Source organism: Triturus cristatus, chromosome 1_1 (genome assembly GCF_964204655.1).
Source record: "Triturus cristatus chromosome 1_1, aTriCri1.1, whole genome shotgun sequence".
NCBI lineage: Eukaryota > Metazoa > Chordata > Amphibia > Caudata > Salamandridae > Triturus > Triturus cristatus.
In genome coordinates, this window is record NC_140579.1 from 78,435,687 (window position 1) to 78,454,688 (window position 19,002).

The following is a 19,002-nucleotide window of genomic DNA, read 5'->3' on the forward strand; positions in this document are numbered from 1 at the left end:
CAGGAGAACAGAGAGAGAAGACAGAGCCACCACAGACAGGAGAACAGAGAGAGCAGACAGAGCCACCACAGACAGGAGCACAGAGAGAGCAGACAGAGCCACCACAGATAGGAGAACAGAGATAGCAGACAGAGCCACCACAGACAGGAGCACAGAGAGAGCAGACAGAGCCACCACAGACAGGAGCACAGAGACAGCAGACGGAGCCATCACAGACAGGAGAACAGAGAGAGAAGACAGAGCCACCACAGATAGGAGAACAGAGAGAGCAGACAGAGCCACCACAGACAGGAGCACAGAGAGAGCAGACAGAGCTGTCACAGACAGGAGCACCGAGAGAGCAGACGGAGCCACCACAGACAGCAGTACAAAGAGAGCAGACAGAGCTACCACAGACAGGAGCACAGAGTGGGGAGACAGAGATATCATAGACAGGAACATAGAGAAAGCAAACAGCTACCACAGACAGGAGCGCAGAGACAGCAGACAGGGCCATCACAGACAGGAGAACCGAGAGAGAAGACAGAGCCACCACAGACAGCAGAACAGAGAGAGCAGACAGAGCCACCACAGATAGGAGAACAGAGAGAGCAGACAGAGCCACCACAGACAGGAGCACAGAGAGAGCAGACAGAGCCACCACAGACAGGAGCACAGAGACAGCAGACAGGGCCACCACAGACAGCAGAACAGAGAGGGCAGACGGAGCTACCACAGACAGGAGCACAGAGTGGGCAGACAGAGCCACCACAGACAGCAGAACAGAGAGAGCAGACAGAGTCATCACAGACAGGAGCACAGAGAGAGAAGAGAGCCACCACAGACAGGAGAACAGAGAGAGCAGACAGAGATATCATAGACAGGAACATAGAGAAAGCAAACAGCTACCACAGACAGGAGCGCAGAGACAGCAGACAGGGCCATCACAGACAGGAGAACCGAGAGAGAAGAGAGCTACCACAGACAGGAGCACAGAGACAGCAGACAGGGCCATCACAGACAGGAGTACGAGAGAGCAGACGGAGCCACCACAGACAGGAGCACAAAGAGAGCAGACGGAGCCACCACAGACAGGAGTACAGAGAGAGCAGACAGAGCCACCACAGACAGGAGCACAGAGAGAGCAGACAGAGCCACCACAGACAGGAGTACAAAGAGAGCAGACGGAGCTACCACAGATAGGAGCACAAAGAGAGCAGACGGAGCCACCACAGACAGGAGTACAGAGAGAGCAGACGGAGCTACCACAGACAGGAGCACAGAGACAGCAGACAGGGCCATCACAGACAGGAGAACAGAGAGAGAAGACAGGGCCACCACAGACAGGAGCACAAAGAGAGCAGACGGAGCCACCACAGACAGGAGCACAGAGTGGGCAGACAGAGCCACCACAGACAGGAGCACAGAGAGAGCAGACAGAGCCACCACAGACAGGAGCACAAAGAGAGCAGACGGAGCCACCACAGACAGCAGAACAGAGAGAGCAGACGGAGCCACCACAGACAGGAGCACAGAGAGAGCAGACGGAGCCACCACAGACAGGAGTACAAAGAGAGCAGACGGAGCCACCACAGACAGGAGTACAGAGAGAGCAGACGGAGCTACCACAGATAGGAGCACAAAGAGAGCAGACGGAGCCACCACAGACAGGAGTACAGAGAGAGCAGACGGAGCTACCACAGATAGGAGCACAAAGAGAGCAGACAGAGCCACCACAGACAGGAGCACAGAGAGAGCAGACAGAGCCACCACAGACAGGAGCACAAAGAGAGCAGACAGAGCCACCACAGACAGCAGAACAGAGAGAGCAGACGGAGCCACCACAGACAGGAGCACAGAGAGAGCAGACAGAGCCACCACAGATAGAAGCACAGAGAGAGCAGACGGAGCCATCACAGACAGGAGAACAGAGAGAGCAGACGGAGCCACCAGAGACAGGAGAAATGAGAACAGGCACAGCTAACTGAGCAGGATCACAAAGGTATTCATGCGAAATGAATGAACGAACGATGGACGGAATGAATGAATAAATGAATGAGGTAAGAGAGAACTGACGGATACAACATAGGCAGAGATAGGGCCTGGAAGCAGCGCGACACGTGCACAGCGCTGCAGACCCACGTGTCTGGCCCCTCTCCCCAGAGCGCCCTCTCGCCCCTTCTTCTAACCCCCTGCCCCCCTCACGCGCTCCCATTGACCTCAGTTTAATTTTTGTCACCACAGGATTTAGAACAATCTAAAAAAAAAAACAGGAAAAAAATCAACTCCGGCATCAGCAGCCCTTCCTCATCCTCCCTCCTCCCCGGGAGAAGTGAGCCGGCGGGGAGGGAGGCGGGCCAAGTGCAGCAGGGGGGTCAGACAGGGCAGAGCGAATAGATGAAGCACAGACTGGGCACGGACAGGGTGGGGAGACTCAGAGAGGCCACGGGCATGGGGGCTCACAGGGGGCACGGAAGGAGGGCTGACCATCAGGGGTAATTCGCAGAGAACGCACAGAGAGAGGGCCAGCCGGCCACCAGAACTGCTGCCAGCTTACCAGGCTGCAAACAGCTCCAGCGTCTGGCAACCAGACCCGGCTGGACACCTGTACCCAGCTCACCAGACCTGCACCCAGCCGGATACCTGTACCCAGCTCACCAGTCCTGCACCCAGCTGAATATCTGTAACCAGGCTCACCAGACCTGCACCCAGCCGGACACCTGTTACCAGCTCACCAGTCCTGCACCCAGCTGAATATCTGTAACCAGGCTCACCAGACCAGCACCCAGCCGGACACCTGTTACCAGCTCACCAGACCAGCACCCAGCCGGACACCTGTTACCAGCTCACCAGTCCTGCACCCAGCTGAATATCTGTAACCAGGCTCACCAGACCAGCACCCAGCCGGATACCTGTTACCAGCTCACCAGTCCTGCACCCAGCTGAATATCTGTAACCAGGCTCACCAGACCTGCACCCAGCCGGACACCTGTTACCAGCTCACCAGTCCTGCACCCAGCTGAATATCTGTAACCAGGCTCACCAGACCTACACCCAGCCGGATACCTGGAACCAGCTCACCACACCTGCAGCTGGGTACCTGTAACCTGATCTTTATCCAGCTGGGCACTTTAACCGGCTCATCGTACCCGCAGAAAACGTAATTCCTGTACCCAGCTCACCAGGCCTGCAGTCGCCTCCCTAGACTTGCAGAAATTGGATATTTTTACCAGCTCCCCAGTCCTGCAGTCAGAGCTGCAGTCCGCTGGATACCTGTGCCCAGCTCACCTTTAAACAGACCTGCACCCAGCCGGATACCTGTAACCAGCTCACCAGTAACCAGACCTGCACCCATCTAGATCTCTGTGACCAGCTCACCAGACCTTCAGGAGGATACCTGTAAGTGTAACCAGCTCACCAGGCTTGCACCCAGCAGCATAACTGTAACCAGCTCACCTGACCTGCACTCAGCCGGATACCGGTAACCAGCTCACCAGACCTTCACCCAGCTAGATACCTGTAACCAGTCACCATTCCTGCACCCAGTTGGATATCTGCAACCAGCTCTCTAGACCTGCACCCACCCCGATACCTGTAACTAGCTCTCTAGTCCTGAACCCACCCGGATACCTGTAACGAGCTCACCAGACCTGCACGTAGCCGGATACCTGTAGCCAGCTCCCCAGACCTGCACCTAGCCGGATACCTGTAACTAGCTCACTAGACCTGCAGCCATCTTGCCGGACCGGCAGCCGCCGGACCAGGCCAGCAAACGGTCCATCAAACATTGGCCAGTTGACCGGTCCTGCAGTCAGCGCACAGTGCCTAAAGCAAGTACGCAGGCCCCGCAACCACGTCGAGGACAGGTAAGACCCCCACAGGTAACGCTGACAGCCTGATGCGAGGGATTCGCGGAACTGCACGTTCACGCGCCGGAGGTGGGAGCAATCACCCGCTTGAAAGCAAAGCTGGAGAACCCGCGTGGGTGACAATGATGAAAAAGAAGGGCTGAGAGAGTCTGCGGGCCGGTAATGGGTGGGTAGGGGCAGAGGCGTTTTAAGGCATGGGCAAAGTGAGCCCATGGGCCCTGGGCCCCCACCTTTTTATATTTGACTATTGTCGCTCTCCCCAGTGTCATATAAGGATTTTTGGGGTCCTGGGGAAGAAATATGAATTGTTTTTTTGATCCTGGTAAAATGTAACATATAAATGAGTATTGTTTGGCATCATGCAGTTTTATATTAGCAGGAAATTGATAATGAAATTCAAATTTGTTCTTTACAGGGGGCCCGAAAAATAAGTCTTGCCTGAGTCCCCCAAAATCCTTAAGATGACACTAGGTGGGTGGGTGGATGAAATGATGGATGGAATGAATTGGAATGACTGGATTCTGTGAAATTGATCTATTGATGCATGGATGAATGGGATTGTAGTGAGATACATCATTCTAGGGCGTTGGTTTAGTCCAATGGATGGATGAATGGTCGGGTGGATAGATAGACGGGTAGATGGATGGACGAACGGACGGATGGATAAGATGGAGTGAGTTTGGTAAGGAAGATGTGGTGAATGGATGAATGATGCATGGATGAATGGGTGAATGGGTTGGTGGAATGAATTTGGTGAGATGAATGCGCAGATTGAAATCAGGAGTAGATTGAGTGAGATGGATGGATGAATTGAGGTATGTATGAGTGGATGTTGTGGTATTGGCAAGATGGATCTATGGATGATGTAGAGCTTTGATTTGGTAGAATGGATGGACGAATAGATGGAACAATGTGGTGTGTTTTGTGAGAATCGTGTGGATGGATGGATGAATGGATGGAACGATGGGGTGTGTTTTGTGAGAAGCATGTGTGGATGGATGGATTGATGGGTGAATGGATGGATGGATGAATGGATGGATGGAACGATGGGGTGTGTTTTGTGAGAAGCATGTGTGGATGGATGGATTGATGGGTGAATGGATGGATGGATGAATGGATGGAACGATGGGGTGTGTTTTGTGAGAAGCATGTGTGGATGGGTGGGTGGGTGGATGGATGGATGGAAGAATGGACGGATGGAACGATGGGGTGTGTTTTGTGAGATGCATGTGTGGATGGATGGATAAATGTACGGATGGAACAATGGGGTGTGTTTTGTGAGATGCATGTGTGGATGGATGGATGAATGTACGGATGGAACAATGGGGTGTGTTTTGTGAGATGCATGTGTGGATGGATGGATGAATGTACGGATGGAACAATGGGGTGTGTTTTGTGAGAAGCATGTGTGGATGGGTGGATGGATGGATGAATGTACGGATGGAACAATGGGGTGTTTTTTGTGAGAAGCATGTGTGGATGGGTGGATGGATGGATGAATGTACGGATGGAACAATGGGGTGTGTTTTGTGAGAAGCATGTGTGGATGGGTGGATGGATGGATGAATGTACGGATGGAACAATGGGGTGTGTTTTGTGAGAAGCATGTGTGGATAGATAGATGGATGGAGTTGGTTCGGTGTGATGAATTTTTGAATAGATAGAGGAATGGGTGGAGTCGGTTTGGGAAATGAATGAATGGGTGGCTGGAAAGACGTGGATTAATTACATGGATGGATGGGAAAGGTTTGGTGAGAGGGATGTAGGGAGTGGTGGTATAGATAGGTGGTTCATGGGTGGATTAGGGTGGATTTGGTGAGGTGGATGCTTGGATTTGGTCTAGCACATATTGGTTCGGTGGATGGTGTGGGTGGGTTTGGTGATGTGGAGCTGCATGGGGTGGGTTCAGTGAGATCGATGTATGATAGATATAGGGTGTGGTGATATAGATGGGTGGTTCATGGGTGGATAGAGTAGACGTGGGGAGGTGGATGCATGGATCTGGTTAGCACATAGATGGTTGGGTGGATGGTGTGGGTGGGTTCGGTGATGTGGAGCTGCACGGGGTGGGTTCAGTGAGATGGATGCATAATAGATATAGGGAGCAGTGATATAGATGGGTGGCTCATGGGTGGATAGGGTAGATGGAGGGAGGTGGATGCATGGATATGGTCTAGCACATAGATGTTTGGGTGTATGATGTGGGTGGGTTCAGTTAGGTGGAGATGGGTGGTTCATCACGGGTGGTGGGTTTGGGCATGTGCCTTTGTACAATCAAAGGCTCTGATCGAGATGGTTTGCTGTCTCTCATTAACAGGTTAGTTGGTGGGAGGAGGTTTGCCCTAAAAGGTGGACGGTAAAGGGTGGTGGATGATTGGTTGGGTTTGATGAGATGGGTGGGCAGAATGAATGGAGGTGGCTCAGTGAGAAGGATCGATGGATGAGTTAATGGATGGATCGGGTTAACAGGGAGGGATTGGATGTCTTCTTAGGTTTGGGTGGGTGAGCAATGGATGAGGGCATTTGTGATTGATGGATGGGTGAATGAGTGGATGGGTGTGTTGCACGAGTGTTGTGTGGGCTTGGGGAGGTGGCTGTAGGGAGTTTGTTTACTCGAATAAATGTGAGCTGGGTGAATAGATAGATGAACGAATGGAGATGGATGGATGGGTGAATGGATGGGTGAATGGAGGGGAGTAGGTTTGCTCTGATGGATCGATTTATGTATAGGATTATCATGGACCGATGGGTGGATTCATGTGTGTGAGTGCGGGTGGGTGGCTGGAGTGGGGTTGGTGAGTTGGTCTCAGTGAGGTGAATGGATGGATAGGTGGATTGGTAGATGAATGACGGATGTAGATGGTTTGGTGAAATGAATGGCTGGAAGGATGTAGTGGGTGGGTTTGGTGAGATGAATGGATGGCTGGTCCAGGAGGGGTGGGTGCCTTGAAGGGGACGGATGACTCGCTAGACCGGATGGGTTTGAGGGTCTCTTTCAAACCACTTCAAACAGTGCTTGATGCAAACACCAGCTGTATTTCCCCAGGGCCACGGGACGCTTCAGTGTTAAAAGTGTCTCTGTGCTGTGACACAGACCAGTTTGAGAATCAGGACAGAGGTGCATTGTGAGAGCTCTGAGAAGGCCTCACCACTGAGGAACCAGTATGTCCTGCAGCCAACTGGAGGTGCGTTCTAAAGCATTCAGTTTACAGTGCCCAGAAATAGGTGCATAGTGCCTTGCAATCTGAAGGTGCACTGTGTGTCCTACACGGCTGCCCCAGTACTGGGATACAAGTGGAGCCTGAACCCAATAGCAGAGGTGCATTGGGAGAGGCAGTCCCAGTACTGGCATACAGGTGCACACTGCAGAGAGAGCCAGCAGAAAGGTACTGGACACGAGTGTAAACTGCAGGTCCTGGCACAGGTGCATCGTAAGAGTTACTGGGATACAGGTACATACTAAAGGTCAGGATAGAGGAGCATTATATGAGATCTGTCCAGCTCCCACTGCTGGGTTACAAGCAGTGCTTGAGTTGTAAAAGATTAAGGGCGACATGTATGACCATTTCATTTTGTGACTCTCTAAGTGCTATTTTTTGTGGACTCGCAAAATTAAATGTACTAATGTCTCTCCGACACACTTAGTGATTCCCAATGAGGTCGCAAGTGACCTGCCTCATCAATATTCATGAGGCAGTGCACAATTTATGACCCATTGGGAATGGCCTGTACTCACAGGGATGGTGGCTTGCTGGGGTCAGCAGACCACTATGTCTGTGATTGCTTTTTAAATATTTTTGTGAATGCAGTCGGATTTCCTTAAAGGAAAACGGAATGCATTTAAAAAAGAAAAATTAAAAGCTACTTTTAAATTTTTTTAAGAGGCAGTGTTCTTAAAAATTTTTGCCACCCACATTCACAAAGGGGAAGGGGTCGCAAACATGCATTCATGCCCCTGCGACTTGGCATTAGGAAAGGATGCCCTTGGCACGACCCTCCCCAATACCGACTTGCAAACCGTATTTTACCAATTAGGTTACCGGCTCGTAAAATAGAGTTAGTACATGCTGGAAGCCATTTTAGCTGTCGCAAACGGTCCGATTCTCCTTTTGTAACAGCTAAAAATGGTCATACATGTGCCCCTAAGTGCCAAGGCCCAAAGTTTTGCTCTAAAGCAGGCTACTGGCGCTATTTTAGATCAGCATACCAAATACCAAGGCTACGCAGTCTTGATTCCACTTTATGTCGCTTTAGCTACTCCCTGCCCCTTTATCTCCCTTGTGCAGGTTCATGCGTCTCCCGTTTGTCATATTTTTCCAACTTTCTCTTTCTTCTTCTTTCTCCCGAGTGTGCTTTAACTCGATTTCTCTGGCTGAAAATCTGATGAAGAAAAGAAGTGCTGGTCAGCAAAAATGGGTACCAGTGGCCCCACCCGGAACCACCAGATCGAATTAAGCTCTGGGTACAAGTACCTACTACAGGTCAGGCTAAACAGCCATTGTGTGAGTTCCATTGAGGTCCTAGTGCTGCGGTACAAGTAGGTACTACAGTTTGGGATAGAGGGGCATTGGATGAGCTCTGCAGAGGTCCCGGCGCTGGAGGTTCAAGTACATACTACTGGTCATGGTTAGCTCTCTGTGAGTGTCCAACCCTGAAAGTAGACATATTACAGGTGCAGTACAGTATGCACCCCTTCCTACTGGAGTACAAGTAATTTCTGCATTTGAGGATAGAGGTGCATTGTGAGAGCTCTGTGCATGCTCCTGACTGTGGTACAAGTACATATTAGAGGTTGGGATAGCGGTTTATTGTGAGAGCTCTGCAGAGCTCCAAGTACTGGGATGCGATTACAATCAATACATTCAATAAATCAATCAATCAATAATTTGTATAGCGCATTATTCACCCTGAGGGGTGGGGCTACTCGAATAGCTGGTTCTTGAGGCCACTCCTGAATTCGGGGAGGGAGGTAGAGGTTTGGAGGTTGATGGGGAGGTCGGTCCAGGCCTTGGCAGTGAAGTGGGAGAAAGAACGTCCTCTGGCTCGAGTATGATAGATGTGGGGGATGGTGGCGAGGTCCAGGGAGGCAGACCGTAGGTGTCTGGTGGATTGGTAGAAGGTCAATCGGTTGTTCAGGTATCCTGGTTCGGTGTTGTGGAGGGCTTTGTAGGCGTGCATGAGCAGCTTAAAGTAGCATCTCTTCTTGACAGGGAGCCAGTGCAGGCTACAGACGTGTGTGTGTAGGAGGGGGTGATGTGGGGTCATATGGGCAGGTCCAGGATGATTTTGACTAGTGCATTCTGGATAGTTTGGAGGCGCTTGAGAAGGAGGGCGGTGGTTTTGGCATAGAGGGCGTTCCTGTAATCAAGTCGACTGGTGATGACAGCTTGCGTGACGGTTCTTCTGATGTCGGCTGGAATCCATCTGAAGACTTTACAGAGCATTTTGAGGGTTTTGAAGCAGGTGGAGGCAACCGAGTTGACCTGTCATGGAGAACTCACTGTCGAGCATGATTCCGAGGGCGGGTGGTGGGGGTGTGTGCTGGTCCTAGGGCAGAGGCCCACCAGGAGTCATCCCAAACTTTGGTTTTGTAGGTGTTGAGTTTGAGGCAGTTGGCTCTCATCCAGTCGGCGACGGCAGTCATGGAGCGTCGGAAGTTCGCTCTAGTGGCATCCGTGTCTTCGGTGAGGTAGAGGAGGAGCTGGGTGCCGTCGGCGTACACAGAGGTTAGATAGGAGTGTATTGTGAGAGCTCTGCGGAGCTCCCAGTACTGGGGTGCGAGTACACACTAGAAGTTAGTTAGAGGTGCATTATGAGAGCACGGTAGCTGTTTGCACACTGGCATATAGATAAATAGTAAAGGCAGTGTAGAGCTGCATTGTAAGAGCTGTGCGGACTCCCCAGTACTGGAATACATACAACTAGTGAAGACAGAAGTGTGGTATACCAGCGCTGGGTTCCGTGCACACTACAGGTTAGGGTAGTGTGAGAAGTTGGCCTGGTATATGCTGTTCACTAGTTAAAGTGGACACCTTGCACCAGTACAATTCGACTCTTATGGTAGTAGATTTAAGACAACCTTTTAAAGAAAGCTATACTAGTGGTAGCTGTGGAGAGCAGCCTTCAGGCTAAGCCTTTAGAGGAATGTAAAGCAGCTTGTTTTACCTTATAATCTCTTGAATTACTAAATGAAAGGACACCACACAGGTATATATATAAAATATATATGTATTTATTACTAACAACTCTCTGCTAATCTCTTTATGAGATTAGAAGTCAAGGACATATGCACAAATCAACATTTCCCAACAAGTTAAGCACAAATATGGCTGGGGCCCTACGGGCGTACCAGACCATATACTAAAAAAGAGACTTAGAGATAACGACTTGCAAGGGGACAAGGTCTAGGGCCTTCAGAAGTGCTGGGGCCTCACTAATCCACCCAAAGCAGGTAAGTAAAGTACCCATGGGAGACGCATGCAGTGTGAGAACACAGCCGCGGATCCCAATTGACTTCAATGGAGCAAGTCGCAATTGGAAATTTAGAGTTTTAAGATACTTCGGGAGAGTCTACAAGCAAGTCACTTACAGGGTAAGTAGTTCTAGAGCCAACACCCACAGGAGCACCGTAGTGCTGGAGTTACCTCACCGAGGGAAGCCGGGTGCATAGGTGTCTTTTGGAGTCGGGTCGCGGTGTCTTTTTCAATGGGAGCCAAAGAAGACTTGCTGCTTGTGAAGACAGGAGAAGTGTCCGGTGGAATCCAAGCCTGGATTCAGAAGAAGGAAGACCTGAAAGCAGAGGGGACAGTGTTCAAAGTCACTTGGCATTGACCTGGGGCAAGGAAGATGGATGCCCACAGTCATCGGGTGGTTGCAGTTGATCACGGGTGTCTTGACTCTTCAGCCACGAGGTCCAAGAGGCGTCGACGATGACCAGGAGCTGGATTCGGTGTGTGCCATGAAGTCTGCAGCTTACTACGGTGTCGGTGACCAGATTGGAGCCAACAAGCCTTGGTAACAGCAAGTCTCGTGGAAAGTGTAAAAAGTCAGCGGTGCAGTCCAGCAAGGTCTGAGGGACTCATCCATCGAGGGTAAGTCAGGGCAGGCCTGGAGCAACCAGGAGAGCCCTTTGGAACTGTAGAAAGGTCTTCAGGGGACCCACAAGCCAACCGGCAAGGGATTGCAAAGACGCCTCGGGAGGATTCACTCACCAGGGGCCCACGGCCACTCGCGACGGCTTAGGCCTCTGATCTTCGGAGGGAATCCTGCTGGAGGTTTGGACCACACGTGACCCAAAGCACACGTTCGTAGAACGTCGTGAAGGGGTTGCACTCGAAAATAGTGCACAGTACCCAGGGATTATGGTTCCTCGTCACTCGTGGGGTCTACTTGTCTCAGCGTCACTGGGGACTCACGATGGCCTTGGAGAAGTCAGGAAATCCTCTTCCTGGGCTGCAGGGACTTCGGACTCCGACGGGAGCGGGAAGGTTTGCGACCGTTGATTGCAAAGTTTGGTGCCTGCCAAGCAGGGGAGTCACTCCTTGACTCCAAGGGAGATTCTTCAGTCTTCCAGAGGAAGTGGAATGTCGAAGGTCCAGGATTCTTCTTCAGAGCATCGTCCAGGGATATATCGTTTGCAATGGCAAGGGTTCCCTAACTTATACTAGAAGGAAGGGAGGGACTAGCTCTATGACCCCACCTATGGGAGGGTCAGGGGAGTGGGTGGCTACACCCACTTCCCTTTGTCCAGTTTCGCGCCAGAGCAGGGGCAGGTAGCCCCTGAGCTGGTTTGAACTGGTGTATGCACAGAGGAGCCTACTGCTCCCCCAGTGCAGGACTTCAAAGCACTCTAGGAGTGCACCCACCCAGCCCTAATACACTAAACCCTGTCTGGGAGGTGACCACACCTCCCTGTGACAGGATGCCTATTGTTGGGCCACCTCCACTGCGAGTTTCGGTCATCAGCAGGAGGGCAGCCCAGTGTCTGTGACTGGTGGCATCCATTTTGTGATGCCAGGGCTCTTCAGGATTCTACTGTGTTTCCACAGTAGGTACATGTCTATCCCTCTAGAAGGGTGGGATCATACTCCCACACCAGTTACTGGTGTGGTGGTATGATTCCAGAGCATTTGACACCAAACACGACATGTTTTGATGCAGCCATCCCAAAGTTAGCATTTACCGAGAGGTTATAATGCACTTAAGAGTATATGGTTTGACCGCATTACCAAACAGCCCCAGAGAATAGACTCTGTGAGCTGCAGAGTGGTCCTGCTCAGGCAGAGGCACCCCCTCACATGGAAACCAAGCACCCTGCCCTCAGGATTGATAGGGCCTGCCTTAGGGGTGACTGATAGGTTTAAATGTGTGTGCAGGGAGAGATATAGTGAACCTAAATCTCAGTGAGGAGTGCTAACACCACCTCACCCAGGCTGCAGCAGTAGGCCTGTGGTGTCAGATTTAGTCTGCTTCCCAGGGGTGGCATAATACATGCTTCAGCCCCTGGTAGGCCTGTGAAGTACCTGTGCATTTGGTACCTAAGGTACCATATACTAGGGGCTCATACGGCACCACAGTAACCAATCACTAGTGCACCTAATATGCACACCAAGTTATTTAGAGAGAACAGAGAGGCTGGGGCCCTGATTAGCAGGGTCCCAGCCAGACTATAGCCAGAAACCAGTGTAAACATCAGAAAAAAGTGGGGGCAACATAAGAGGCAGATCCTACTCTCCTACAGGTAGAGGTGCACTGATGGAGCTTTGTGGATATTATCAGAGAGCTGGGAATCAATAGGTCCATTTTAGAACAATGTGTATGTCCTAGCAGTGGGATACTAGTGTCCCGGGAGGAGGCCCACTGGCGGAGCGCTGTAGATTTACAGTACTGGGGTGCAACAAGTGCACACTCCAGGTTAGGAGAGGGTCTGGCCATTTTAGAGGAGCTTTAAAAGAGCTTTGTGTGTGTTCCAGTGAGAAACAAACACCTGCCACTGACCATGAAGGAGGTGAACTGAAAGAGCTTCAGGGGTGTCTCAGGCTGGGGCTAAAGGGCACAGTGCATATGGGGCCCCCAGTACGCAATGCCGGCTACGATGTGAAACTTACACACTCATTTATAGAAGGGTGTAAAGGAAGTTGGGTAGATTAAAACAAGAATGTTCATATTTTCAACCTACACAACTTGGAATCAGGGGAGCAGCTTGGTCAGTAAGATTGGGGGAGGTGAGCTTCAGATATTCCATCAATCAGGCTGGCACATAATGTTAAAATAAATGTATATAACAGACAGGGAGCATGAGAAAGGCCTAAGGGGCAGTGAAAAGGGGGTGGAATGCAGGTTGGCAGGGGCACTGAGTGAGAGAAGACACATTATTTTGTGGAATAACCAACATGTTTGAAGTCTTTCCAAACACAGAGAGGGAGAGAGTGTGGGGCACCTTTTTGTCTCTGTGTGTAAAACTTCCTGGTGAAATCGGACAGACACCTCAGCCCTACACGATTAAAAGCACCTGTACCCAACTATTTATCACAAAATACATTTATTAGAGGGGTGTAATCAAAAGAACGTGGTCATACATCAGTGAGTAAAAGTAAAAAGTCAAACATGCCAGACTTACTACTGTAAATGATTTCGGACCACCCTTACTCCCTCCTCACCTAGCTCATTGTGGCCCCAGCTATGATCAGAGCTAGATTGTGCCCCAGCTAAACTAGCACAATAGAAAAACCAACCACTACAGATGGATATAGTACTAAGTGATAAGGATGTTTGTTATGACCAAAACCAGCTGAAGCCAAACATAATTCAGCCCCACCCATCTGGCCTTTCCTGCCCATTTGGCAGCAATCCCAGTTTACAGTTAGCTTTGCCTGTCCTTGGGGAGCATACTACTGCAAGATAAAGAAAAGTACAGTTTGCTGTTGCTGTTTCTGTCCGTGATCTCACTTCCTGTTCGTGATCTCATTTCCTGTCTTGATATAATTTCCTGTCTATGTCATGTGGTCATTTCTTTGTTTATTTCATACATTGTGTGTGACTCCCTAAATATCACGAGATTGTATCTCATCATTTCGAGTGATGAGGGTTTAATTAGCCTTTTTTGTTCTTGGGCTCCCTCAGTCTCAGTAAGTAATAAACCAGTGTTTCAGGCAGCAGTTGAATTCAAGTAAAAAGCAGCACTGGCAAAGCAAATAGGTTTTGCCTGTGAGAACTATGGGCAATCTTTTGTAGCCATGCTGTACAGCAGCGCAGGTGCTATGAAATGTGGCTAAAACGAATTTAAGAAAGCGCTAAGATGCAGCCAGTGGTAACGCATTTTTTTAAAGTGCATTCGCACTGGATGCATCATACGCTCTTCCTTTATTATTTTAGAAATCATTGCCAAATGCGGCAATGCCCATGCTGTACAGCATGAAAAAAAGGCAAGGGCAGAGCCACTATTCTCAAAGGTGAGACCTATTGGCTTTGCAAATGCTTGTTAGGACTAGGCACAACACCCATGTGATTCTGAGCAAATCACTTAATCTCCCCTTGTGTGAAAAAGAAAAAGAAAATTGACATTTGGCAAAAGAATTATATCACATAAAGAAAGCAATTGCGCCCATGTACAAGTCTCATTGAAAATACATTTGGAAGCAGATACCATCTGTTGTCACAATAAAAGCAGCCAATAACAGATGTTGTTACAATAAACACCCATTTCAAATGAGAATAAGGGCTTCTTTGAAGTGTGTGTGGCGTTGTATAACATAGCTACACATTTCAAGAGGTTCAACAAGGACAACAGGGAAGAAGAAAAAATAAAAGTAATATCTCAATCACAGCACAATCAGCTGAAGGACATCATTCAAGCTGAAGTAATCAGTACTTGGTTCATGCTCCGGCCGAAAGAAGATGAAGTCAATTAGAAGACAGTAAATAAGATCAGCAGTCAAGCCAAGGAACGTTAAGCATAGGGTGAGGTGCAAGCCCCTTGTTGTATACAATACTCTCGCAAGCGAGAGCGCATGCCGCACATGCTCTGTCGCAGGCGAGGCCTAAAACTGTGTTGCTAAGTACCATGGGGTGGGATCAATGAGCGTGAGGGCGGGGTCAAAGGTGTGACTAAAAAATCAAAATATTCTGTTAGTATTTTGTTGGTCTTTCACTTTCAGGTAACTGCATGCAAAAAAACCCACTTTAAATAAAAAATAAATGCAAGCTGAATGAATCAGTGGGAAGCGCACTACTTTACATTATTAAATCTCAAATGTGTTATTGCAATCAGTGCAGATGTCTGCGTGTGTAACCAGGGAGCCACAGAATTGAATCCTTGTTGGTGCAGTGGTGAATAGTGATTTGTGTATTTTTAGTGCTGCAAGGTCCCAGTTTGTGAAAGAAAGTCAGTCATTATTGTAAACATGCAGTACGCAAAGTATTAGATGGGCTGGCACAAAATGCGTGATAAAATGTGGGTTTCAGATTTTAAAAAGTGATTCCAAAATGGAGATTTTGGTGATTCCAGAATGTACCTAGTGCAAACAAATGTTATAACTGTCCATTAACAGCACGGAGGCCAGAGCTCAGCTAGGGACACCCTTACAATATCTCTCGAAAAGAAGAATCTTTGTCATCATGAAGCTTCAGGGACCTCCATGAATTAAAGCCAAGGCCGGGTTTTGAAGATTAAACCCCTGCACATGTTTCTGGGTGCAGGACCTGGCAAGAAGGCTTGTTTCTTGTTCAGCTGTATAGCCCTGCCTCGGATTCACAGTTTAAGAGGCTGTCTCCCTTCCATTTCAGCCGAGGCATCGCAACTATGGGAAGTAACCACCCCTAGATAGTTGTATTTTAACTAAAAGTAGGGGAATTGTTTTTATATGGCACGTCGTGCCCCACAGATACCCCCACCCCCACTTCAACCTCTGGTTTCAGGCACCGGTCGCTCTAATCTGAGGACGAACGAGTCTATGGACCCCAAACCCGCCCTGGTGATTGTATGGTGCCCACAATGCATCTCGGCCATGAAGCTAAAATAGGGGTCGTCATGGTTTTATTCGGCTTTTCTCAGATTCTTTTTGGTTGTGGCCTGCGGGACACATCTGAAGCACTGTGTCCAGTAGTCAGTACTTGACCGGTGGTCAGGACACAAGTCGAGGGCCTTTTGTTGGGGTACCCTGGCGGGGTGCTATCGGGAGGCTCACACCAAGATGCAATGGAGGGGAAACAAAGGGTCACAGCTTATCAATTGGCGGGCACTTATGAAAGGCATGCTTTTGACTTTTTTCAGTCCCTGTATATAAGAGATATGCAAAGACTGTAAGAATGTCAGATATGTTGGTCTGTCCCACTATTTACATGAATATCAATTTAAATACCACTATTTGGCTTTAGTTCATTTATAGCGCTTTAGCACTACTCATCCCAATGCAGGGCGTCAGAGCGCTGGACATCGCACATATACATTATACATTGACAATAAACCATATGTGTGTAAATCAATGTACAAGACGTGTTACATAAAACAGAGAGGGTTACAAGGTGTGGGAGACGTGTCCCTCATAGCTCGCTGTAGCAAAGTAGTAGGATTACAATTTATGAACTGCAAGTAACAAAAGGATCTCTGTGTTAAAAACCGTGAGCCACTAATCCATTTACATAAAGTCAAAATCAGTCATTTGCATGTTGCATAATGTGCTCTGCAGAAGACTTATTAACCCTCTATGGTACTTTGATTCTAAACTGGGACTGGACAAAACACATCTCTCCAGCAAATACATTATCCTCTAGCGTTATCCTACCATTACTATTATTCCCTGATATTTAGCTGGCACACAAAGATCTCTGCAGCAGTTGCCTTAACCCCATAAGTTATTTTTAAATACAGATTTTACAACCAATTAAGCGTAACAGATTTACTGCTACAGTTCTCCTTGTTGCCAATTTCTTTGTGTCAGGGCTTTAAAAAATAAATGTATAAGTTGAGGCCTAGATTTTACACCTGGGTTGTGTCAATTGTTTGGCACAACTCCAAAGTAAAATCTCATTTTATAAATATTTTAATGCACTCAAATATACTTATGATAGACCTGCTAAACTTATGTGAGGTCTTAAAATCAGACGTCATTTCCTGTTAGGTCATGGGTTGTGACGCCATGATGTCACTTAGATACGGCCACACTTGAATAGTCCTCCCACTCCTTTTTAGGTCTCGCCTTGGCAGCGCATGCCCTGCATGCGCTGTCTCAGCAAAACCTAAAGTAATCTCTTTATGTTGGCAAGCAGTCGGTAGTTTCTCCTGCCGCTTGCCATTTGCTAAAGGTTATTATCGCTTTTTCTACATTTGTTTTCAGTGGCTGTTGATGTCCAACTGACTTCCGTGTAGTCCGGAAGCAGCGGCCACCAACTACAATTTTCGTCCGCACTGTTCGGACTTTTTGTTTGTCCAGCGCATCTCTGCCTGACCTCAACATGGCAGCGGCACATGCGCAAGGAGCCGGGTGCGCGAGGGGTGGGCAGCGCATGCTGCTTGTTAACTTCATTGGTGTGCGCGGCTCTTGCTTCATTGACACCTCGCTCTGCATTTAGATCCCACCAGGTTTGGCCCAGAGGCAGTAAGAGTCAGTCTCATGGCTGGAGTCTGCACCATCGGATCCTGGATGGAGGTGGGTGAAATTGCTTTGGTGTGAGGGGATTAGTAGGCCTTTCACTCACGGCCCAACAATCAGGCTTCGGTTCCTCATTCCACTGCTCCCCGGGTCCTTTCTGTTAGCAAGAAGGCACGTAGGTGTAGCCGGTGGCAGAAGTGCGCTTGTGGTTACTTTGTGTTGTGTTAAGCAGGAGTCCGCGCCTGCTCGGATGAATGGCACAGAAGAGGGCATAATGGGCTCACTCAGGCGTTGGGAAGTGCACCAAGCGATTCAGCCCACACTGCCCTTCCGCACTCCAGCATTTTCACTCCTTGTAGGAGACTTGCGGTGTGAGGTCTCGCAGTTTATTCGTGGGTGTCATTTTAAGCACGCTGTATATTTTTGTTTCTTTTTTGGATGGGACCGAGTGGCAGACGATGACCCTTTGCAGTGTCACCCCTTCCGCTGCACCCAGCCACCAAAACCAATGCTGATTTATTATCTGAAGCTTCTCTTGCTACTTGGGCGGGCCTTCTGCAGCACTTGGCCCCTTTCTGCATTTCGTACTCAGTTCATATTAAAGCGCGTGCCTCACGGATTCAAGCAGCTGCACCTGGGGATGCCTCACTGCCTTGCACCTGTGTGCGCCTCCCACGGTCAGCCCTGGGCGATTCTTGTCCTCCTCTTCCCCCCCCCATTGTATGCACATCTCACCACCCCTGTGGTCTGTGCGCCTGAAGCCCATGTTCTTTTCTTTTGTTAACATATGCAATAAATATATTTTAAACCTTTAAATCATGTTGATTGCAGCCACTAGTGGCTTACGTTAAATGAGGGGGCAGAGCCATTCTCATCCTTCGCGACCCTTCTCCCTCTTTCGACATGGTCTCTCATGTCATCTTGCTCCCGAGAATGGAGATGGACATAGGGGGAACTGTGTTGCATTGGTTTAGTTCTTTTCTGAGCCGACAAACACAAGCTGATTCATTGGCCACCTGACAATCCACCTTTAAAACAGTGACGTGGTGTCCCTCAGGTATCTTGCCTTACAAGTTTGAGCTGTTGGCATTGTAAATGACAATGCCTTTTATTTAAAAGTTTATTAGCAAAACAGATAAATAAAAGGCATTGTCATTTACAATGCCAATAACTTAAACTCTCGCAAATGCGAGACCTATTGCATTGCAAATGCTTGTTCAGGACTTGTGCCCTGCCTGTAGTATAGCGTCATTCACACCTCACACTGAGTAAGGTGGGTGCGTTAGATCAAGAGATGTGTGGCCAGGTTCATGTGAACCTCTGTGCTCATTTCTGAGAACCACACTGGAATGTTCATCAGATGCTGGTGGCCCATATCCGGTACATCGTGTCTAGGCCGGGATGCTACAGAGGAAGTACGGTGTCCAGCTCTTGGGGCCATCATTTCAGCATTGTGTCTAGTTCTTGAGACCGTATCGTATCTGGAGCATTGTGCTCAGTTCCGCCAGCCTTACCAGAGCTATTGAACTCAGCGAAGGTCACGTGTGGCGAGCGCTGACCCCGAG

At 49.1% G+C, this 19,002-nt stretch overlaps 1 protein-coding gene across 3 annotated transcripts in view; it reads left to right on the top strand.

The window, feature by feature from the left end:
- The first annotated feature begins 2,388 nt into the window (after positions 1-2,388).
- Positions 2,389-19,002, top strand: part of LOC146869493 (epidermal growth factor-like protein 8) — a 141,142-nt gene continuing 124,528 nt past the window's right edge. For 2 of the 3 annotated variants that reach the window (XM_085599962.1, XM_085599952.1), the window contains exon 1: positions 2,389-3,845. The gene's annotated coding sequence lies outside the window, so the exon portion shown is untranslated. The remainder of the gene's footprint in view (positions 3,846-19,002) is intronic. The other variant, XM_085599958.1, reaches the window with a different exon arrangement.